This window comes from Pinus tabuliformis, chromosome 4_2, assembly GCF_031772625.1.
Source record: "Pinus tabuliformis cultivar Carrire ecotype Pingquan chromosome 4_2, CPIR1, whole genome shotgun sequence".
In the NCBI taxonomy this organism is placed as follows: domain Eukaryota; kingdom Viridiplantae; phylum Streptophyta; class Pinopsida; order Pinales; family Pinaceae; genus Pinus; species Pinus tabuliformis.
The window spans coordinates 342,969,839-342,991,718 of NC_142304.1; positions in this window are offsets into that span (position 1 = coordinate 342,969,839).

The following is a 21,880-nucleotide window of genomic DNA, read 5'->3' on the forward strand; positions in this document are numbered from 1 at the left end:
ATACACAGGAATGGTATAAAACTTCTCTTTATTAATGCTTCAATGGTTATAGACTCAACCTTCCCTGTGCACTCAGCTACAAGGGTCCGCGCACTCAGCTGCGGACTACTAGGCCACTGCACACTCAGATGGAGAGCCTTCTCCTACTCTACGACCCAAAGACTCGACTCTACACTTAGATATTCTGCTATCCTTCTATTCTATCATCATTCTAACTTTTCTATTTTCTGATTTGTAGCTTAGAGCCTATCTCTATTTATACAATCCCATGGTCCGCAGACCATAGTTAGATCTCTAATGCCAACATTATATTAAGAAATTGAGGGCGGACAACCCTATGAATCATTTACAACTTCATGCTCTGCACCCACAAAATGTGGAGTCTTTACATCGGATTTACACTTTTTAGTGAAAATCTAGGCTTTTAGCCCCAAAAATTCCCTTGGGGGATCCCGTTCCCAACAGGCCCCCAACACAAACATCGTGACTCACCCTCGAGTCATTCTGTCAGTGCAGAGATCTTTGCGCGGAGACCCCCCAACTCTGCCTAGACTAGTTAGATGGTTGAGCCACCTATGCATAACTTCAAACGACTGCCATTTACTTTTTCTAGGAAGAGTTCACGATTTAGTTTTACCAACTACACTGTGCCACCATCTATGAACTCCTTAATAACATAAGGTCCCAACCAATGCATTCTGAGCTTCCTCAGGAATTGATCAAACTTACTATCATATATAAACACCAAATCATCGACCTTAAAGGTGCGCAACTTAATATGTCGATTGTGCTAGGCCTTTTCATGCTGCTTTTTCACCTGCTAAAGGAATCCAGCCAAAAATCGTTCTTCTTCAAGTTCCTCCAACTTCACGAGCATCTCCTCCATGGTGCCATGACCTGTCATACCTGTCAGCGTCACTATGTGTAGACTAGGCATGATGTATTCCATAGGCATTACAACTTCCACTCCATAGACCAGCCGGAAAGGTGTATGTCCCGTGAGTGTCTTGCATGTCGTCCTATAAGCCCATAATACTGTGGGTATGCACAAGTCCCAATCACTTTGCTGCACATTGCATACCTTGGTTAGTGCAGTCCCTAGTACCTTTTTAAATGCTTCTACTATCCCGTTAGCTTGTGGGCGATATAGTGTGCTTTTCTGATGATACACCTGAAACTCTTATGTCAGTGCGGCGATCGTCTTGTTTAGGAAATGTGTACCATGATCGCTCATCAAGATATTCAGACATCTGAATCATGTCAAAACGTGTTCAAACAGAAGCTTCATGGTCATTGCAGCCATGCAATCTTTTATCAGCTACACTTCTGCCAAACGAGTCAGGTACTCTGTCACAGTGATAATATATCTCGCGCCCATTTTTCCTTGAGGTTTGATAGGTCCTATGAAGTCGATTGCCCACTTTTCAAAGGGCTGCAACTTCATTTTCAGATTCAAAGAATCTTCTCCCTCCGTGATGGTTCACCTTTTCTTTGACATACATCACAGGCCTTGCAATTTGCTTTTGAATCTTGATAAAGGGTCAGCCACCATACCCTCTATGAAGAATCTTCTAGGTGGTCACTCTTCCTACATAATGTCCTCTCACAACACCCCCATGAGCATCCGCAAGAATATTTCTTTGTTCAAATTCATGTACATACCTTCGCAGTATCTCATCATTCCCAATCTTATATAGGTGCCCCGCAATGAAAGAGAAATCTGTCGCACACACCACTAGTTCCTTCTTCTGTTGGACGAAGTACTCTTTTGAAACAGTTCCAGTCATGAGAAAGTGGATTATATCTTCAAAATGTCCATCCACTATGCACACAGCAAAGAGTTGCGGGTCAGGTAATCCTTCCTCCAAACTAGTAGCTTCTTCTCCTATCTCAATGCGCGACAGGTGATCTAGTCCCGCGTTCAATCATCCAGGTTTCACATAAAATCATGTTCTTGGAACAATAAAATCCATCTGCATATGAACCCCCCCAACACAGGCTTATTGACCAAGTATTTTAGTGTAGAATGATCTGTATACATTTTGAAGTGTCCCCCTAGCAAGTAGTGCCCATATTTATGGAGTGCATACACCATTGCAAGTCCCTCGCGTTCAGTGGTGGAATATTTCCTTTTTCCTTTAGACAATCTATGACTTGCGAATGCTATAGGGTGATCCAAGCCTCCTCCACCCTCCAGTGTTAATACTACCCCCAACACTATACTTGACGCATAAACATGGACATGAAACTCTTCCTCCCAGTTCGGGAAGACCAGAATCAGCGCAGTGACCATCTTTTCTTTCAATACATCCAGGCTTTTCTTACAGTCATCATTCCAACAGAACGTGACATCCTTCTTCAACAACTTTTCCATTGGTGTGGTGATTTGGGCATAGTTTTTGATGAACTTCCTGTAGTACCCCATATGCCCCAGAGTAGTGCGCAGTTGTTTCGCACTCCACAGAGCTTGCAGCTGGTTCCCAAAAGGAATGAGGAACATAAAATTCTTGAGGTTTAGCACAATTTGGTATCTTCGGCATGTATCCAGCACCAAGCGTAGGTTCGCTACATGGTACTTAACTAGCCCAAATACAATCCAATCATTTGAATAGACCTCCAAGAATTTATGAATATATTCCCTGAATGCCGTAATGACTACGCGTGAAAAGATAGCAGGGGAATTCTTCAATCGAAATGGCTTGACAGTATATTGAAAACAACCCCACTCAGTCGCAAAGGTTGTCTTGCTTCTATCCTCTAGCGCGATCTTGATCTGGTGATATCCTGAGAACCCATCAGTGAAAGAATATACTTCCTGACCGCCTACATTGTCCAACAACTCATCTATGAACGAAGTTGGGAATGGATCATGTACACACTCGTAGTTCAAATTTCTAAGATCCACACATATTCTTATTTCTTCCAACTGCTTCTTCTCTTGTATCACTATCGAGCTTACCCAATCGGATTCCTCCACCGGATCGATGATGCTTGGCACAAGCATCTTGTCTATTTCTACGTGGACCTTCGCCTTGTATTTCAGATTTAAGTGATATGGCCGCTGCTTAACTGGCTTCGCGTCGGGTTTTAACATGATATTCATTACCCCTAAATCTCCAATTATTCCCCTCAAATCCATAAACTTGGTTGGGAATAAGTCCTCATATTTGTAGATAAATTCAGTGACCTTATCCACCGTCAGGCCATCCCAATAGTCTCCAATCTTTGCAAATTTAGGTTCTGCCTCTGTAACAATATTTACCTGCTTAGTCTTCACCGACATAGTTATGTCGGGGTTCTCAACCCATGGTCCCTGAACCTCATGGTGGCCTTCCATATCTGGAATGTTAATTTTCTATAGATCTTCATCTTCTTCTTCAAAAATTACATTATAACATTCCAGTGCACAACTCAGCTAAGTAGCCCATTTAGGGTGAATCGATTCTACTGGCTCCTGTGGTATCCTAGGGATAGCTGCATTTACCTTTTCTAGTGCTTCATCAATGTTGTCCCACCATCCATCCTCAAAACTTAAGGTCATCATGAACCATTCATGTAGGATATCCGATTCACCTATCCCATGGTAGAGCTCCATCTCTATATACCAATTCATGGGTATAACATCTAGGGTATGACAGAACAGGTGCACCCACTTAGGTTGTGGCTTTTCTCCATAGACCTTCGTCCACTTGGCCAGGTGTGCACGCGGATCATACCTTCCATCATACTTGTTCATTAGTCACATCTTAGTCTTTCAAAAATGCATGCGCATCATTCTCCTGCATTCGTTCCAATCCTCAAAGCTCCCTTTGTTTGTACCCCACCATCTCGCGGGTATAGCGTGTAGTACCCAATTCAAGGCCTATAAGCATTGCTTTTCCGACACCTCTCTTTAAAATTTGTCCAAGAAGGTATCTACCTCACTTAACCCATCATAAGTACGCAAGTACCTTACTTCTGTCGATATGCAGCGTAGCGACCTTGTCATCATATTACAATTTAGTGTAGTCACCTCATGTAACCAATTATGCCATCGCTCTGTTTCCTCATTTGAATCTAAAGTACGGGAGCTCTCGAGCTCTCATGCAAGTCGTCTATCCACAGTGGGATTCACCCAGTCTTGGTTTCATATTGTTATCTTGTAGATGCAGTCGAAATCATCATCATCACACACTGGCTCTGTATAGCGCGATCCGTCAGCGGGGTCCAGAGGTATAACTATGTGTAGTGACCTCTTTTCAAAAATCATCATCACTTTCATCATCACACACTGGCTCTGTATAGCGCAATCCTTCAGCGGGGTCTAGAGGTATAACTATGTGTAGTGACCTCTTTCAAAAATCATCATCACTTTCATCATCACACACTGGCTCTGTATAACGCGATCCTTCAGTGGGGTCCAGAGGTATAACTATGTGTAGTGACCTCTTTTCAAAAATCATCTTGCGCTTCTTCAGATTAATCACCCCGTTCATGTCAATGACCCTTTCAATTCCTAAGAGCATGGGATAGGGATTTCTGTCATCAACAATCTCTATTACTTCAAAGCCTACTAGCGTGCTTGCTCCCTCAATATCCACAGTGATTCCCTACAATCACCCCATGGGTATTATTTTCTGTTGGTTCACCATTCGCAGTTGAATAGGGGACCACTGTATTATAGGCCTCTCAATGCGCTCCCATGTCTACTTCAGTAGAACATTTGCGTCTGAACCTAAATCTAGAATTAATTGGTCCATCTCATATTCTCCAATCTCCGTGGTTAACCTCATTTCTCTTCCCATCCTCGTCTTAAGCTTTCCAATCTTTTGGACTACGCACAATTCTCCTGGCACGGTCCCAGTGCATCTGTTAATGAGTTCATGTAATCCTTTTATAGCTTTACTATCACGTAGTAACTTCATACATATTTCTAGGAATGTCGTAAGCATAGATGGGTCCATTTCCGACTCTGGTCTATCTTTGCTTCCTGAAGTGGAGGCGTTAGCGAAGCTCTTCTTAGCTTCCATAAAGGTTTCTTGAGCACACTCCAAATCAAACTCCACTTCTTTTGTCGGAGCTTTGGGAACCCAAGTACTATCTTCGGGCTATTTTCCTTTATCATCTCCTATCATGATTCCACTTCAGAGCACAATGTTCACATTTGGATATTCCTCACGTGTCTCAAACCTCATCATCTACAGGTTCTAATTAGGGGGAGGCGGTAGTGCTCCTTTTTCACATATCCTAGCTATCAGTGTAGGACAAAATTATGTCGCATGATCAAACAAGGTACAATACAGACATGATGGATGTGTTGGGTTCATAAAATCACGGGCATAATGTCCTTGTCCTCAGAAATTGTAGCATATGAGCTGTCCATGACCTCTTCCAGGTCCTCCTCCAACTTGGCCTCATCCACGCCCCTGAAATCCTATTCACGCCACTCCTGCATTCTGGTCTAGGGGTCACATTTTGGCTTGAACTCTATAGGTGGGAGTTCTATCCATCATTAACTCATAGCTTCTACAAGTGCGCTCATCGTGTCCCACTGATCTACAAAACTTACAGAACAATTGCTCTGATTTTTTTGTATACTTTTGTAAGAAATGCCAATTGTCCGTAGCATGTTTCCCTCCTATTTGACAAATCGTGCACCACAAAGCAAGCACCACACTAGGTCCTTCTTGTGATTCCATCCTTAACAACATCGGTCCTCCGCCCACGAGGTAATTTGCGAACACCGAGAAATGGTCCTTATAATGACCCTGACCTTTGCATTTTATGCACCACACCTCTTCACGCACTTCTAGGCAAGCTGTCCTGTCTTAGTTTAGACTCTTCATCTCAAGGAATAAGTTTTTCAACTCCGCATGGATCTGCTAAACTCCCAAGTTAGGATCGTACATCAGGGTCTCATGCAGGCTCATCGCAATCTCTAAGGCCTCTGCCTGAGTCGTTAACTTCTACTGTGATAGCACACTCATTAAATGTGGCATTAGTGATGCTACAAACCACTCGCAATGTTGTCCATCTGTCAGATTCATATTAGCTTCATGAATTGTACACTTCAACCTCTAATCCAACTCCTAAGGAGTTTTGCCTGGTAGCATCGTGATTTATTTGAACCCAATGATCAACTATGCTTTAGACTTCGACTTGCTAAATTCATTGTTTAGCGCTGACCTGGTATATTAAGCACTCCAATGATGATATTTGATTATAACTGGAGTGCTTAATATACTAGGTTAGTGTGCGATCCTGCAGCGCGCTAACCAATGTCACTTTCTTTATATTTTCATTTGTAACTCCCTGCGCTTCCCATACAACTCTTACCGTGAACCAAAATTGGTCCAGATCCTCATTTCCCACTCCCTTGAACACACACAACTTTATTGTGCTTGCCATATTGACTCGTGGTGGTGGTGGAGGTGGTACGGGTGAAGACGAAGGTGAAGATGGAGAAACTGGTGGTGGTTCGGGTCGAGGTGGTATTTGTGGAATTATTTGCCTTGTCAAATGGATCGAACTTCATGATGAGACATTATCGAGTTCTTCCTTGTCCCCTCGTGGAGGTGAAATCAAGGGGCTAGTTTTTGGTCACTTATTTCCTTCGTTCTTGTAAGTTTTTCCACTTCGCATAGCCCCAAACATCAAGGTAACTGCATAACCTTCTTTTCACACAATAAAATTTTAATCCAAGTATTCAGGGATTTTCCTACTTACGTCGCGATCCCTTGAGAAAGCATCACTCTACCTTGCTATAGATGATTGAAGTATATACTACAAACTCAGTAATGAACCCTCCTATAATCTGATCGAGCCAATGATCAATATCATGCGTGATTTGATCCTCTAATGCTTCCAATTTGTGCACCAACTCTAGGGTCCACACAATAGGACCGTCGAGCTTCCACCTTCCTTGGCTATCTACTAGCTTCGCGATCCACTCATACAGCTCATTAGGGAAAGATGCGAAAAAGATCTTGTGATTTTTTGTGTACAGGTAGCAGTCTAACCACTCTTCTTTTGTCAGTCATGGATTCCTGTTCTCCAACGCCACGTACTTGTGAATCCTCCTGTCAAACCAGCCTTCAATTTCCTTCTTAGTTGGATTCCAATGATACGACATTAGACATCTTATGAAGATTCCGGTCACGACAACAGAACCATTTGTTGGCTTGATGGGGCCCGACAAAGGTTCGGAGTTAATTAGCCAAACAAATCCCTACACTACTAGCCCTTTTGGCATCGGCCCGCAGTGCGTGGATTGAAGTCTCACCCGAGACAGTATGGGGGGATGATGGAGCAATTTTTTGCACCTAGGAGATGTTTGAGGATTCGATTCAGTCCAACTATGCCTGCCTTCGCACAAGTTACTCCACACACTATTTTGACCTACGAGACCTTCGCGATCTGTTATAATCACCTGCTCACAGCCCTAACCAGGAGCTGAGAGGCTTTCGCGCTGCTATGGCAGCAACAATCTGTGCTATTTCCCCAAATTACACTACGTATCTTACTTATCTTCTTACAGATGTTAGTTAACTTCACATAAATAGATACTTTATCTCACATTTACTTAAATCAACATAATCATATATGCTCACGCATCATATAAACAAAAAAAATGTAATTTACATCCAATAAATTCAATGTAGAAAATGGTAAATGAATAGACAGGAATGGTATAAAAGTTCTCTTTATTAATGCTTCAACAGTTACAGACTCAACCTACCCTGCGCACTCAGCTGCAGACTACTAGGCATCTGTGCACTCAACTACAGAGCCTTCTCCTACTCTACGACCCAAAGACTCGACTATACACTTAGATCTTCCACTATCTTCCTATTCCATCATCATTCTAACTCTTCTATTTTCTAATTTACAACTTAGAGTCTTGCTCTATTTATACAATCCCATGGTAGTGGACCATGGGTAGATCTCTAAAGCTGACATTACATTACAAAATTGAGGGCGAAAAAACCTATGAATCATTTACAACTTCGTGCTCCATGCCCACAAAATGTGGAGTCTTTACATTGGATTTACACTTTTTAGCCAAAATATGGGCTTTTAGCCCCAAAACTTCCCTTGGGGGATCCCGTTCCCAACACCCGGAAGTCTTCATCTTACATGATGGTGTTGAGAGAGATGATGACAAGACAGAGGACATTGTTAGATTCATGAGGAACTAGTACAAATGTTGAAGAATTAGAAATTTGTGGCTTCTGTTTTTTTTTAGGGGTAGGACAAAGTGGAAATTTTGAGCAGGTTTTGGTGAAATGCAGTCGATGGGTGATGGATGGATGATGAGTAAATAATTGGAGGATTCCCTTTATCATTTCTTAGAGGTATCATGGCCTTTTGGGACATTATTCTCATTGAATCCCCCTCCTGTAGCAATATGAGACCTCTTGTAGCAATACAAGTCCTTCCTGTAGCATCACAGTGTGGAGATGAAACTCAAATTTCTTGTTGATTGGATGGTGAAGAGAGATGGTTGTATGAGTCCAGAGTATGGAGATGAGGTGTATGGATGGAAGGATGGATGAGAGGTTGTAGGTTTTTATCCTATAGCCATAAAACCTTCCAACTGAGTGTAGTCCTCCAAAAGAAGATAAGGGTTAGTAGGAATGGTGTAAGCTTCTTCCCTGTGTTACTCTTTTCTCTTTTTGTTTTTTTTGTTTTTTTTTTTAGACAAGCAAGCTACCTTGGTGAAGGTTTTCAACCTACATACCTACACCAGGTTCCTCATAGGAGTTTTTCACCTATGGATCTTTATTTTTTCTTCTCTCTCTCTTTTTTTTTTTTTCTCCTGGGATGCCTCTAAGAGGTTTTCAACCCTAGAGTTGGCCTCAGATGCCTCATAGAGGTTTTCATCCAGGTCTTTTTATTATAATTTTTTTTTATTTTTAGGAATGTTGTGGACGGGAAGCTATGAAACGCCCAATTACATTTAACTATTTGTTGAATGAGATGATAAGTTCTTCATTGGATACATATCTTCCATATAGATTGAACCTATAACCATTTACATGTAAGGGAATACCTTCCTCATGAATGGTTTTGATCTAGATAAATCCATTTTCATGACAATTTTCTACTAGACATGGACCCAACCATCTTGTCATTAGCTTACCTTTGAAATCTTTGAACCTAGAATCATATAACATGGCTCAATATCGTTATTAAAAAGTATTTTCCTTGATATTCTTGTTATGGCAGACCTTTCTTTGTAGTTGTATGACTTTAGTGTGTAGGAGAGCTTGCATCCTGAACTCATCTAAGCCATTAAGTTGGAGTAACCTTTCTTGTTGTGTTGTAGTGAAGTCTATGTCCAACTGAGCTACCATCCTGAAAGTGTTATATTCAAACTCAATATAAAGCAAAGCCTTGTTCTTATAAACCAAGTAATATGGAGTGAACCTAGTGGTGGTTTTCCAAGTGGTGTTGTAGGCCCAAGTGGCCTCTACTAGTATTTATGCCAAATCTTTCCTGCTACTACTGACAACCTTGGTGAAAATGTTCTCCAATTCTCTATTTGTGACCCATACTTGACCATTTTCATGAGGGTGATAGGAAGTGGATGTCTTGTGATTGATATGGTGTTGCCTCATGAGATCTTACTTAGATTTGATGTGAATTGTTCTCCTTAATCGATGACTAACTCCCTTGGATACCCAAACTTGTAGAAGATTTTTTCTCTTAAAATCTCAACCACTTTCTTCTTCGTTGATGCTTTGACTGCATTTACCTCAACCCATTTTGTCAAGTAATTAGTGCACACAATGATGTACCTCTTTTGCCCTTATGGTGGATCAATTGGCCCAATGCAATCCATGCCCCACTCGTCAAATGGCTCTAAGGCCACTTAAGGTTGTAGGGGCTTTTCATCCTTGGGCATGGGTTTTCCCATCCTTTGGCACTGACCACATCTAGTGGTGTATCTCCTTGCATATCGATGTAAAGTGGGCTAATAGTAACCAACCAGTAAAACTTTAAAGATTGTCCTCTTATCAGCAAAACTGCCCCTACAAGTTCCATCATGACATGCTCAAAGGATGTTAAATACATCCTCTTCTCTTACACATCTACTCAAGATCTGATATGGTTCCAATTTGAAAAGATTGCCCCAATCTAGGTGAAAGGATAAATTTTCCTTAAAATATTGATTTTCTCTCTAAATGATAGATTAGGAGGGAAGCTCCCCGCAACCAAGTAGTTGGATATGTCAGAAAACCAAGGAGAAAGGACCAATTTGGAAAAGAGGTGTTCATTTATAATTTAATCGTCCACCATCTCCTCATTATCTATAGGCAAGGTTAGTCTCGACAAGAAAGCTGTAACCACATTTTCTTTCCGTGGTTTGTCAAAAATAATCAAATCAAAATGTTGTAACAATAAAAACCATATAATTATCTTGGCATTAACAGCATGCTTATTCATCAAATATTTATTGGATGCATTATTAGTATGAACAAAATTTTGATACCTAGTGATATAGGGCTTGAATTGGTTTCAAGAATGTACTACAATTAAGAGTTTTTTCAGTGATAGTGTAATTCAACTCAGCTTTAGACAAATTCTTACTAATGAAATAGATAGCATAAGGAAATTTATCTTCTACTTGTCCTAAGGCTGCCCCCACAACTTTATCTGATGCATCAATATGGATATGGAAAGACAATGCCTAGTTGGGACCCCTAAGGATGGGTGCAGTGGTCAAATTTTCTTTCATCACTTTAAGGGCCTCTTGACAGTTTCTTATCAAACAAAAATCTGAATCCTTGGGCTGTAATCCAAACAAAGGTGAAGCCATTTTATTAGATGAATCTCCTATAATACCTATCTAATCCCAAGAAACTTCTGACATCTCTTTTATTTTGAGGGGTAGGGACCCTTTTGATGATGGAAATCTCGTTTGGGTCGACCTGTATCCCTTCCTTGGATATGGAATGGCCAAGGATAGTCCCTTTATTCATTAAGAATTCACATTTCTCAGGGATCAATGAGAGATTCATTTCAATACATTTCTTCAAGATCTTGCATAGATTGGAGAGAGCTTCATGGAAGTCACAACCATAAGGAGTGAAATCATCCATGTTTATTTCAACAGAGTCATGAACAAGTTCAACAAAAATACTTAGAACTACCCTATGGAAGGTAGCAGGGGCATTGTGCATACCAATGGAAGAAATCTTTAGGAAATGGTACCCTAAGGACATGCAAATGTGGTTTTATATTGGTCTTTATGGCTGATCTAGATTGAGTTGTATCCACTAAATCCATTCAGCAAGGAGAATAAATTCTTCCTTGCAAGGCAAACTAGGACATGGTCAATGGAGGGAAAACGAAAATGGTCTTTCTTTGTAGCCTTCTTTAGTTCTCGGTAATCAACATAGATTCTCCACTTTGCATTCTTCTTGGGAACTAAAACAAGAGGTGACATCCACACACTATCTGAAATGGGGTATATGAACCTTGCATCCGGTAGATTTTGTAATTCTTCTTTAAAAATGTCCTCAAGAGATGTGTTCATCCTTATATGGGGTTAGCGCATAAGCTTGCATCCCTCTTTGATGTAAATATGATGATTACAAATTGAGGAATGCACACCTTTCATTTCCTTTTAATCCCAAGCAAAATCATCTATGTGTTGCCTCAACACATTGCACAATTCTTCTTCCTGTTTGGCCAAGAGAGAGGGATTGATATTTAAATTTCTAGATGGGTTAAACTCTACAATATTGACATGTTCTATACTTGAGTCAATAGGGCATAAGTCATTCCCAGGACTACTCCCATATTCTTTCATCAACTCATCAATTGGTGTTGGAGTGGGAGGTTCATTCTGAAGGATATGGTCAACAAGGTCATCTTCATCAGGTTCCCCCCCTCCTATAACAATATCTAGAGTGCATATTAGATAGGGGATTGTGTTATACAATTCATCCTCTTCCTCGTCTTCTAACCACAAGGGTAATTCCTGTTTAATAGAAGGATGAGAAGGAGGATAGAGTACTAGTTGTTTTAATATATGTCCATTCTTAATAGTCATGTTCCCAACCCTACAACTAATGTAGGCATCAGAAGTGGCCAACCAAGGTCTTGGTAAGATGAGGGGATATCCATTAAACTTCGTTTTGGGTTGGAGAATGTTAGGCCAAGAGGTAAATCCTAAAATGTAATTGTGTTATTCATTCAAGTTGTTTATTGTTATATACAAGAGGGAGTGACTATTCAGTTCATCTCCCAATGACTCTCCATTTCGTCTATTATTTATTTACACTTAATTACAGTTATTAACCCAATCCCTATGATTAGGTGTTAACATTCCCCCCCTAATCTGAAGGAATGTTGGTGAGTCCAAGCATCATTTTGAATATTTCAAGCTTTTCTCTTCCAAGCGCTTTAGTGAAGATGTCTGCAATCTTCTCATTAGTGGAACAATGGCGAAGATGGATTGTTTTGGCCTCAACATGATGTCGAATTAGATGATATTTTGTATTGATGTGCTTTGTTTGATCATGGAACTTTGGGTTCTTGGCCAACTTTATTGCCGAGGTATTGTCAATCATGAGTGGAGTCGACTGTGCTTGTTTTACTTGCAAATCTTCAAAAATTTTCCTGAGCCACACAATTTCTTTTGTTGCCTCGGTTTCTGCCACATATTCTTCCTCTATTGTGGAATCTGTTGCGACTGATTGTTTGCGTGATCTCCAGGAGATAGCTCCTGATCCAAGACTCAAGCATATCTTGAAGTAGATACCCCATTTTCTTTGTCTCCATCGAAGTTTGAATTAGAGTATCCAATCAAGCTAAAGTCGCCCACTTGTGTATACTTGATTCCAAAACCTTGAGTTCCCTTCAAGTACTTTAGAACTATTTTTGCAATAGACCAATATCCCTCACAAGGATTTTTCATAAACCTGGAGAGGATTCCAATAGAAAACAAAATGTCTGGTCTAGTATTAGTTAGGTAGTTGAGACTTCCTACAAGCTGTCTATACTTTGTTGCATCCTCAAATTCTTTTCCTTCAATGGATGTGAGATTTAAGTTTTGTTCCATTAGAGTAGTTAGAGGATTTCATTCAGTCATGCCAAATCTATTCAACAGATCTCCAATGTACTTCTTTTGAGAAAGGAATATGGACTTTGGATGTTGAGTTACATCAATACCAAGATAGTAATGAACATAGCCCAAATCAGTTATTGCAAAACCTTTCCTCAATTCCTTATTTATGGATGCAATGTAGCTCTCGTTGTTCCCTGTAATCAAAAGATCATCTAGATATACCACAAGATATACAACTATTTTTCCAACCTTCTTGACAAACAAAGTTGCATTATCAAGATCATAATGTTTGAAATTGAGCTTCAGAAGATTCTCAGTTAGTTTTTCATACCAGGCTCGCGGTGCTTGTTTGAGGCCATACAAGGATTTCAAAAGTTTGCATACTTTATGTTCATGTCCTTTTATAGCAAATACTTAAGGCTGGGACATAAAAACATTCTCTTTTAGATCTCCATTCAAGAAAGTAATTTTTACATCCATTTGATGGACTTTCCAACCGTTTTGAGCTGCTAAGGACAAGAGTGTCTAGATAGTAGCCCATTTTGTTGTGGGGGAAAAGGTCTCCTCATAATCAACCTCTTCCTTCTGTGCAAAACCTTTTGCCACAAGCCTGGCTTTGTGCTTGTCAAGTGAGCCATCAGCTTTATACTTCTTCTTGTAGACCCACTTGTAGCCAATTGGTTTGGTTCCCAATGGGGGATCAACCAGCTTCCAAGTGCCTTTCTTTATCAAGTTATCATACTCCCTTGCATTGCTTCTTTCCATTCATCATGAGAAGCAACTTATTTGAAGGAACATCCATATCATCAGGTGAATCAGAGTCATCTACATCACCTCCATTTTTCTGGTTTGAATTTCTATTTCATGTCTTTCCAACCTCATCAGGATGAACGCTTTCAAGTGTCTTTGTTAGCCACTTTGGGGGACCTTTCTCAGAGGGAAAAGGCTGCTCCGTTGACTGAGTTGGGACTACATCAAGATTGAGTCTCCCAATTCTATCAATCACATCACTCAAAGTATCATCCGTTGTTGGAGTTTCATGTGGGGCAGAGAGTGCTTCAAAAGAAGATTGCACAGGTTGATCTAGTATAGGAATCCGCCCTTCAAGATGTGGAATCCGATTATCAAATTCTTGAAATTATTTTGCATTTGTGAATCTATCCAAGTGATCAAGTTGCCACTCAACAACATTGTCAGTTTTGGATGTTTCAAGAAAGATTACATCTCTAGATACAACAAACTTTTTATTGACTTCATCATAGAGACGGTATGCTTTGGAGGTGTTTTAATACACCAAGAAGATACACTTACGACTTCTTGCACCAAGTTTGTTTCTATGTACCTTTGGTATCAAGGCATAACATGTGGAACCAAAGAGCCTGAGATGCTTTACCGAAGGAATGTGCCCATACCACATTTCATCAGGAGTCTTGTTTCTAATAGCATTAGATGGACATTTGTTCTTTACATATATAGCACATAGAACTACATCAACCAAAAACATCAGTTTTACATTTTTTTAAAACATCATGGAGCGCACCATATTTAAGATTGTCCTATTCATTATTTCAGCTACTCCATTCCGTTGGGGATTAGAAGGCACAGTTGTTTGATGTTTGATCCCATGTTGGTGAAGATAGTTTCAAATTCATTTGAAGTGTATTCTTTTCCATTATCAATGCAAATATAGACAATATGAGATTGTGCATCATTTTCAATCGATGTATGAAATTTCTTGAATGTTTGAAAAGCATCAGATTTGTTCTTCAATAAGTAAACCCAACACATTCTGGTGCAGTCATCAATAAATGTCATCATATATTTATTTCCATTTGCAGAAGGAACATGCATTTGACCACATAAATATGAATGAATGTGTTCAAGTTTTCTATGCGCTCTGGAATGTGAATCATGAAAATATTGTTTGATATGATTTCCTAGAATGCAAGCATCACATTGCTTAAGTTTCCTAGGAATTGTAGGTAAACCAGTAACACCATTTTTCTTCAACAAGTGGAGGCTATCATAGTTCAAGTGTCCAAATCTAGCATGCCATAATAAACTTGATGGAAATGTACCTTCTTCATAATGAGAATTGTATGAGAAATTTTGTGCACAAGTAGAGGTACCTTGTAGCTTGAGAAACCTTTCTTCTTCTATCCCCATCATGACAAAGTGATTGGTCTGATGCTTTTCTCACCTCAAGATTTCCATCAAACATATGAATGGAGTGCCCTTGCTGGCAGATGTGGACCAAGGACAACAAGTTTATCCTTAGCTATGGGAGATATAAAACATGATGCAGAAGAAATTCTGGAAGACCGGGAAATTTAAGCCTAATTGTACCAAGCCCTGATGGATTGAGTTTTGATTTGTTTGCAAAGTATACTACTCCATCAACATTTTTAGTAAATTCTTCAAAAAAATCGCTTCTAAAAGTCATGTGGCAAGTTGCTCCTGAATCAAGCAACCAATCATTTTTCCAAGAAGCAAGTGAAGCATTAAATAAGTCTTCATTTACTCCAATATTACAGTGTTCCACAACATAGTGAGCAGATTCAGGTGCTTTACCTTTCTCTCTGTCATTAGTTTTACCTTTGGGTTGGTTTCTTTCCTGCTTAATTCTGTCCCAAGTCAACTTTCATGTTGATGCATCATGTGATCCATCTCTTTTGCAGCGTATGTAGTGCAAATTTGACTTTTCTCCTTGAGAGTGTCTACCCCCCCGTCTCTAAAATTTCTTCCTCTTCCTCTTTGACCACCTCTTCCTCTGGAAGAATCTTGAGCAATATTCTTCTCTCTATGTGCAAGACAGACACCCTCTTCAGAAGACTGAGGAGTTGTCTTCTTTCCAAAAGATTTCCCTCTTTGAGAAATTTTTTCACAAGGGAGTCAAAGGTAATATCTTTGAGGTTTCCATTTGCTTGAAATGACTCAAGATAATTTGAGTAAGTGGGATAAAGTGCCTTGATAAAATCTATCAGAGGAATGTCCAGTTCAACATTAGTGACTTTGATATCATGCATAATAGATTTTACTTCTAATGCAAGAGCAAGAGGATCATCATTTTGTAATTCAAGGGTGAACAATTTAATCATGAGTTGAACAACTTCAAGTGTAGAGTGTGAGTCATAGAGTTCTTTCAGTTTTTGTAAGGCTTCAAAAGCATTTGAAAATTGTGAAATATGGTGACTCACCTCTTCATTTACTGATGCTGCAATCAATGCATAAGCCTTGCTATTCTTATTTTCCAAAATGGCGAATTCCTTGTCTGAGGTAGGTTGTTCTGGCTCTTTGTCTCTGTTTCCAACACACACTCCTTTCCACAGCTCATTAAAAATGAGAGTGTGTTTTATCTTCCGTGACCATTCAAGATAGTTCTACTTTGCAGAGAGGACTATTCCCACAATGGAGATGAGTGAATACACTATAAAATTTAATCCGGGCCCAAAATACTTGCAATAAAATTAATGTGTCTCTATAACTAATTAATTTGCATACAATTATATCCTTAAAAACTACAAGCTCTCAAATATATCTTCAAATATATACTATCATATAGCACCATACCTCTCACACCTTTAAAAAATACACCACTCATTCCTTTAAAAATACAACATTCACACTCGTACACTTTATGGTCTTAAAAAGGGATATAAAACATTATAAAACATCACTCATGAGTCATTAATTATCCACCATTTGTAATGACCATATGTCTATTTAAATTCACCCTTGAATAACTTTAATGGAACATGGCTTCACGATTTATATAATACTAGCCTTCAAAAATGATTAAGGGATAGGAAAAATAGTTTCACATTGCCTCATTTCATCCTGCGTGGAGGCACCATCCCAACCATTGAAAATGGTTTAATGCAAAGGCTAGTTCTGCTCACTCCACTATTCTATCCTTTGAACACAACACTACTCCAAGGTTTCACCATGCACCACGGATATGCTACACAGGATTTAACACAGTCAGCTACCACAATGATAGAGGTGGATGGGGAATACAAAATCTAGAAGTGGTACAATGCGTCCACAGTGGTACAACATACAATGCATCCATAGGGTTACAAATTTTTGTTATTTGTGCTATAAGAAGCAGGGATAATGTAGCTAGGAGAATAAAAGGTAGAGAACAAAGAGTTGGTATCGATCCCAACTTCTACAGAAAGAGGTAAAAGAAAACTCATTGAAAGACTCAAAGCACGCGGAGGTGAAGGTGAAGAATAATGGAAGAGATTTGCCAGACTAATGGGTTATGCATATGACAGTATATAATGGGCAACATTTAAACAGTGGCAGCATTTAATGGGTAGCGACTATGTAGGGGGCAGTGGATAGACTAAAAAAAAATGGCAGAAAGGAGTTACAAGAGTAGAAAAGGATGCCAAAAATGGAGCTAGCTCTGATACCATGTCAAGCCAGGAGGTAACTCCTCAAATGTAATTGTGTTATCCATTAAGGTTGTTTATTATTATATATAAGAGGGAGTGACTATTCATTTCATCTCCCAGTGACTCTCCATTTCCTCTATTATTTATTTACACTCAATTACAGTTGTTCACCCAATCCCTATGATTAGGCGTCAACAGAGAACCAGGAAATTAGTAGGATACTCCCAAGAGTCAATGGAAATTTCCTCAGAAGATACTATGGATCTGTCTACAAGCTGCATCATTTTGGTGGTATTCCTCAAAGCCCCTTGGAGATTTAACTTTAGCATGGTTTCCTTAGTGATTACATTGATTGTAGCCCCAACATCAATTAGGGTCTTAGGGACTATAATGCCATCACTTTTCACATCCACTACTAGGCTTCCAGGGTCTAGATATTTTAGGAAGATGAGCCTCCCAAGCATCAGATCTGATAGTCACCCAATAAAATTGATGGGGGGGGGGGGGGGGGGGGGGTGTCTCTTTTTCTTCTCCCAAGAATTTTGAATTATTTTTCTTTTATAATATTATTATATATGGGAACATCTTTAATGGCCTAGAGAAGGGGTATCTTAACACATAAATTCTTCAATTCTCCCATAATTTCAACCTATTCTAGGGTGTATTGGCTAGGGTGGATCAACCTCTCAGGAAAGGGAAGTCGATTGAATTGAGGAGCACTATCTTCCTTCTCTTCTCCAAGCTCTTTAAGTGGAGACAGTGAGTCATTATTTGGGAGCACTCTCCCAGATCGAAGGTTGATCTCCTAGATTTCCATAGCATAATAAGGATAGGATGTCTCTCTAATATCGATAGGTTATGATTTCTTATTGTTTGGGTTCATATTGGGTTGAGTACAAATTTTATATTTATTAGGTGGAGTAGAATGAGTGAAATGTGGTTGAGGTTATGGTGAAGGCAGTAAAGTAGGAGGTTGGTTGACTTGAGGCCTCAACCCTTGTGATGGGTTGCCTCATTGAGAAGATTGGGGTGGATATGGCTGAAAATTATGGTTGACAGGTTGAGGAGGATATGGAGGAGCATAAGGCCAAGAAGGATGTGTGGAGTCTGGACCATGATGGACGAGTGGAAGAGTACCAATATTGAAAGGTGCATTCTGATTTGGATTGTAATAAGAGTAATGTGCACCTTTCATGCCCTTGTTGATATGGTCAAGGTCATTGAGGCTTTCTTTGATCAATGAAGAAAAGTTTCTATATACCACCTTATGCCCCTTGGTATACATATTTTAGGCCTATAAAGGAGGTACATTTGTCTATTGCATGATTTTTTTCACATACTAAGCAAACTTCTATGACATTCAATGGCCATTCATTCCTAGGATGCCTTTTGGTGCATCCAAGGAAGAAAATAGACAACTCCCTCTCTTCTTCCTCTTGCTTTCTTTTGATTTGCATGGTATACATTTGTAATGCAAAGGTATGCAACATTTCAGTCTTGAAATCCTCCAACATGTTCTCTATCTCATTCTTGATGGATGTTATGGATGGAGAGGAATTGACCAAGCCTTGACTAGCCCCACCCTTCTTCCTGGCAGCCCTAGAATGATTATTAAATACAGTTTTAATGTCATCATAGGATAATTGACATATATTAGTGAGCCCTGGTATTGCACCAAGAGCACTGCAACTTCCAGAGGCTCTTCAACTTTACTCATCGACCTGTGGTTCATATAAACTTTTGGTGACAATGCTATATACATAGTAGATGAATTCTACTCATGCCACCCTCAACTACATCACTTGATGATTAGGGCTCCAAGACCATTCCTCTACTCAAGTTAAAGGATATTAACTGTAGAAAGAAGAATGTAAAATCTAGTCCTAGTGCAGTGAAAGTAAATGCTTCTTAGCTCTAACTTGTAAATGCTATCAACTTGTAAATTAAATATTTGAGGCTTTTGCAATCTGCATTTTGTGTAGTGATGTCTTCCGGAGTCATCACATTCATGTTTTATTGTATTGACATTTCAAACCAACCTCTGTGGTTCATCAACACGATCAAATGTGCGAAAAATTCAGATATTGGTGGGGCAATAAATAGAGGAGAGGGTTGGGATGGTAATGTATGGAGCTGATAGGTTTGATAATGTTAAGAAATAAATTTAGTTTACATAATTAAATAATATTATTAAGTTTTTATTTTTGTTTCTATTAAATGTTTATATTTTTATTTGATATTTGTATGTTTATATATATATATATATATATATATATATATATATATATATATATATATATATATATATATATATATTATTGATGATTATTAGTTTGTTAATTAATACTAGATTGGGTTAACTAAGGTTTAAATAAAATTATTTGAATTTAATCTTAATAATAAAACACAAGAATTATGCTAACTGCAAAAAGGAAACTACTCTAATTTGCAATCAATCATCTAGCTATCAGGTTTTCTTGAAAACAAAAGATCATCCTACCAATTCACAACTCAAGAATGCATGCATTATTTATCTAATTCACACTTGCAGATTAAGTAAGGTCCTAATTTCCAAATTCAGAATGAAATAACTAATGCTACTCACTCTTGCAGGAAAGAAAAAGGAATGAAGGGAATGGCCTAGGTGGTAATTCTAGTCATGGAATCCAATATGAGGGGTCAAACTACTCCAAAATTAAGCCATGCTATCAGTGTAGGTCAAAACATGGCCATAACAGGTTGCTATAGGTTTGCTACAGGATGTTGTTTCAGGATTACTGTAATGCTATAGGAAGTCTTGAAATGTTATAAGAAGTTGGCTGAGAGGGTTTGGAGGGTAAGGATGATGGGATGAAGTGACAGAAAGCTTAATGAAGGTTGTGGGGAGTGTAGGGAAGGTGAATAACACCCCTAATCAAGCCCAACACTTCAGGAAGGCTGAATTTGGGCTAAGAGGGTTGCTTATGGTGACCAAAAAATAGAGATCAAGAACATGGGTTGGCATTCATCAGACGAGAGTGGAGAAGTCCTAGGTGGAGTTGGTGAAATGATTTGTTGTATGTAGATCCAAAAACCTTGCAACATCAGATGCACTTGTTCCTCTTTTCATTTGAAAAATATTATAGTTAATGATGGAAATGATGAATTAAATTTAGAAACTGTCTAACTAATGCTAAGAACTTGATCTATGAAATTAACTAATTCCTAAGCTACAATAATAATATGTGAAGTAACATACCAATTGTAAAACTTTCCAAGAAATCATAAACAAACTATATAACTAATGCTAAGAACTTGATTTATGTAATGAATTACCTTCTAAGATACAACAATCAAATGTGAAGCAAGATACCAAATGTAAACTTTTCCAAGAAATCATAGACAATAAATCACACACTATTTTTGGGCTATGATGGTGAAGTCCTCTAATCATGCTCCCATGAGAGACATGAGATAAGGATCATAGTCAAAAACTTTTTGAGGAATTATACTCTATTGAACTACAACAACTAATCAACATTCTAGGCTAAAAGAAATATAAATAAACTCTACTTAATTGTGGAGACTAATCAACATTCTAGGCTAAGTGAAATAGAAATACACAAGAGGGACCTAGGCTACTATGCTTGAGACCAAACCCAAGAAATTTGATGAGCCTCATCATTGGGTAATTATATGGGCCTTAATTCACCTTCTAGCTTAGTCAAACCAGCTATTCTCACAACTTATTGCATACTTTTGATTATATTTTGATTATGAGATGAGTTAGAGTTAGATATTTTGCTTCATGGTCTAATGTGCATTTAATGTAGGATTAAAGGATAAAAGAAAGGAATTTTGGCAAATACTTTGGTCAAAACTCGAATGGGACAAGGAAGAGGAATTATAGGAGGTAAGTCCTCCTCATTTACTACCCCCCATTCAAATATTCCTCCATCAGCTCGGAGTGCAAATAGCCAAATCATGAGGACTAGAAGGTAGCCGTGCAAGTGAAAGTCAAAGCACCCGTTTATCTTGAGTTTGGGAGTTGAGCCTCCCTAATTTTAAGGAAGTCATTGGAGACTTCATATGTATAAGTAGAGTGGCCTAGGACCTTAGTAGGATTCAGATTTTTGACTGTAAAACTTTACTCTATTTTCGAGCTACAAGACTTCTGACAGTTTTGATGTAATCCATTGTTTTGATAATAAGAATGAGTTTTTTTGTGAGCCAGCACTAAGTTAAGTCAAAGTGATGAAGCTCTTGGGTTAGGGTCCAACCCTAGTAGCCAAGTCTCCTCTTTATTGTACATGTATGCTAGCGTAGATTCATGGTTTAATCGTTCATTTTCTTAAGTAGCTGCATTTCTATTACAACAGTGTAGCGTAGATTGGTTGTGTTTTAGTTTGCTTCCATTTGTGCCTTACTTCAATTAGCAGGT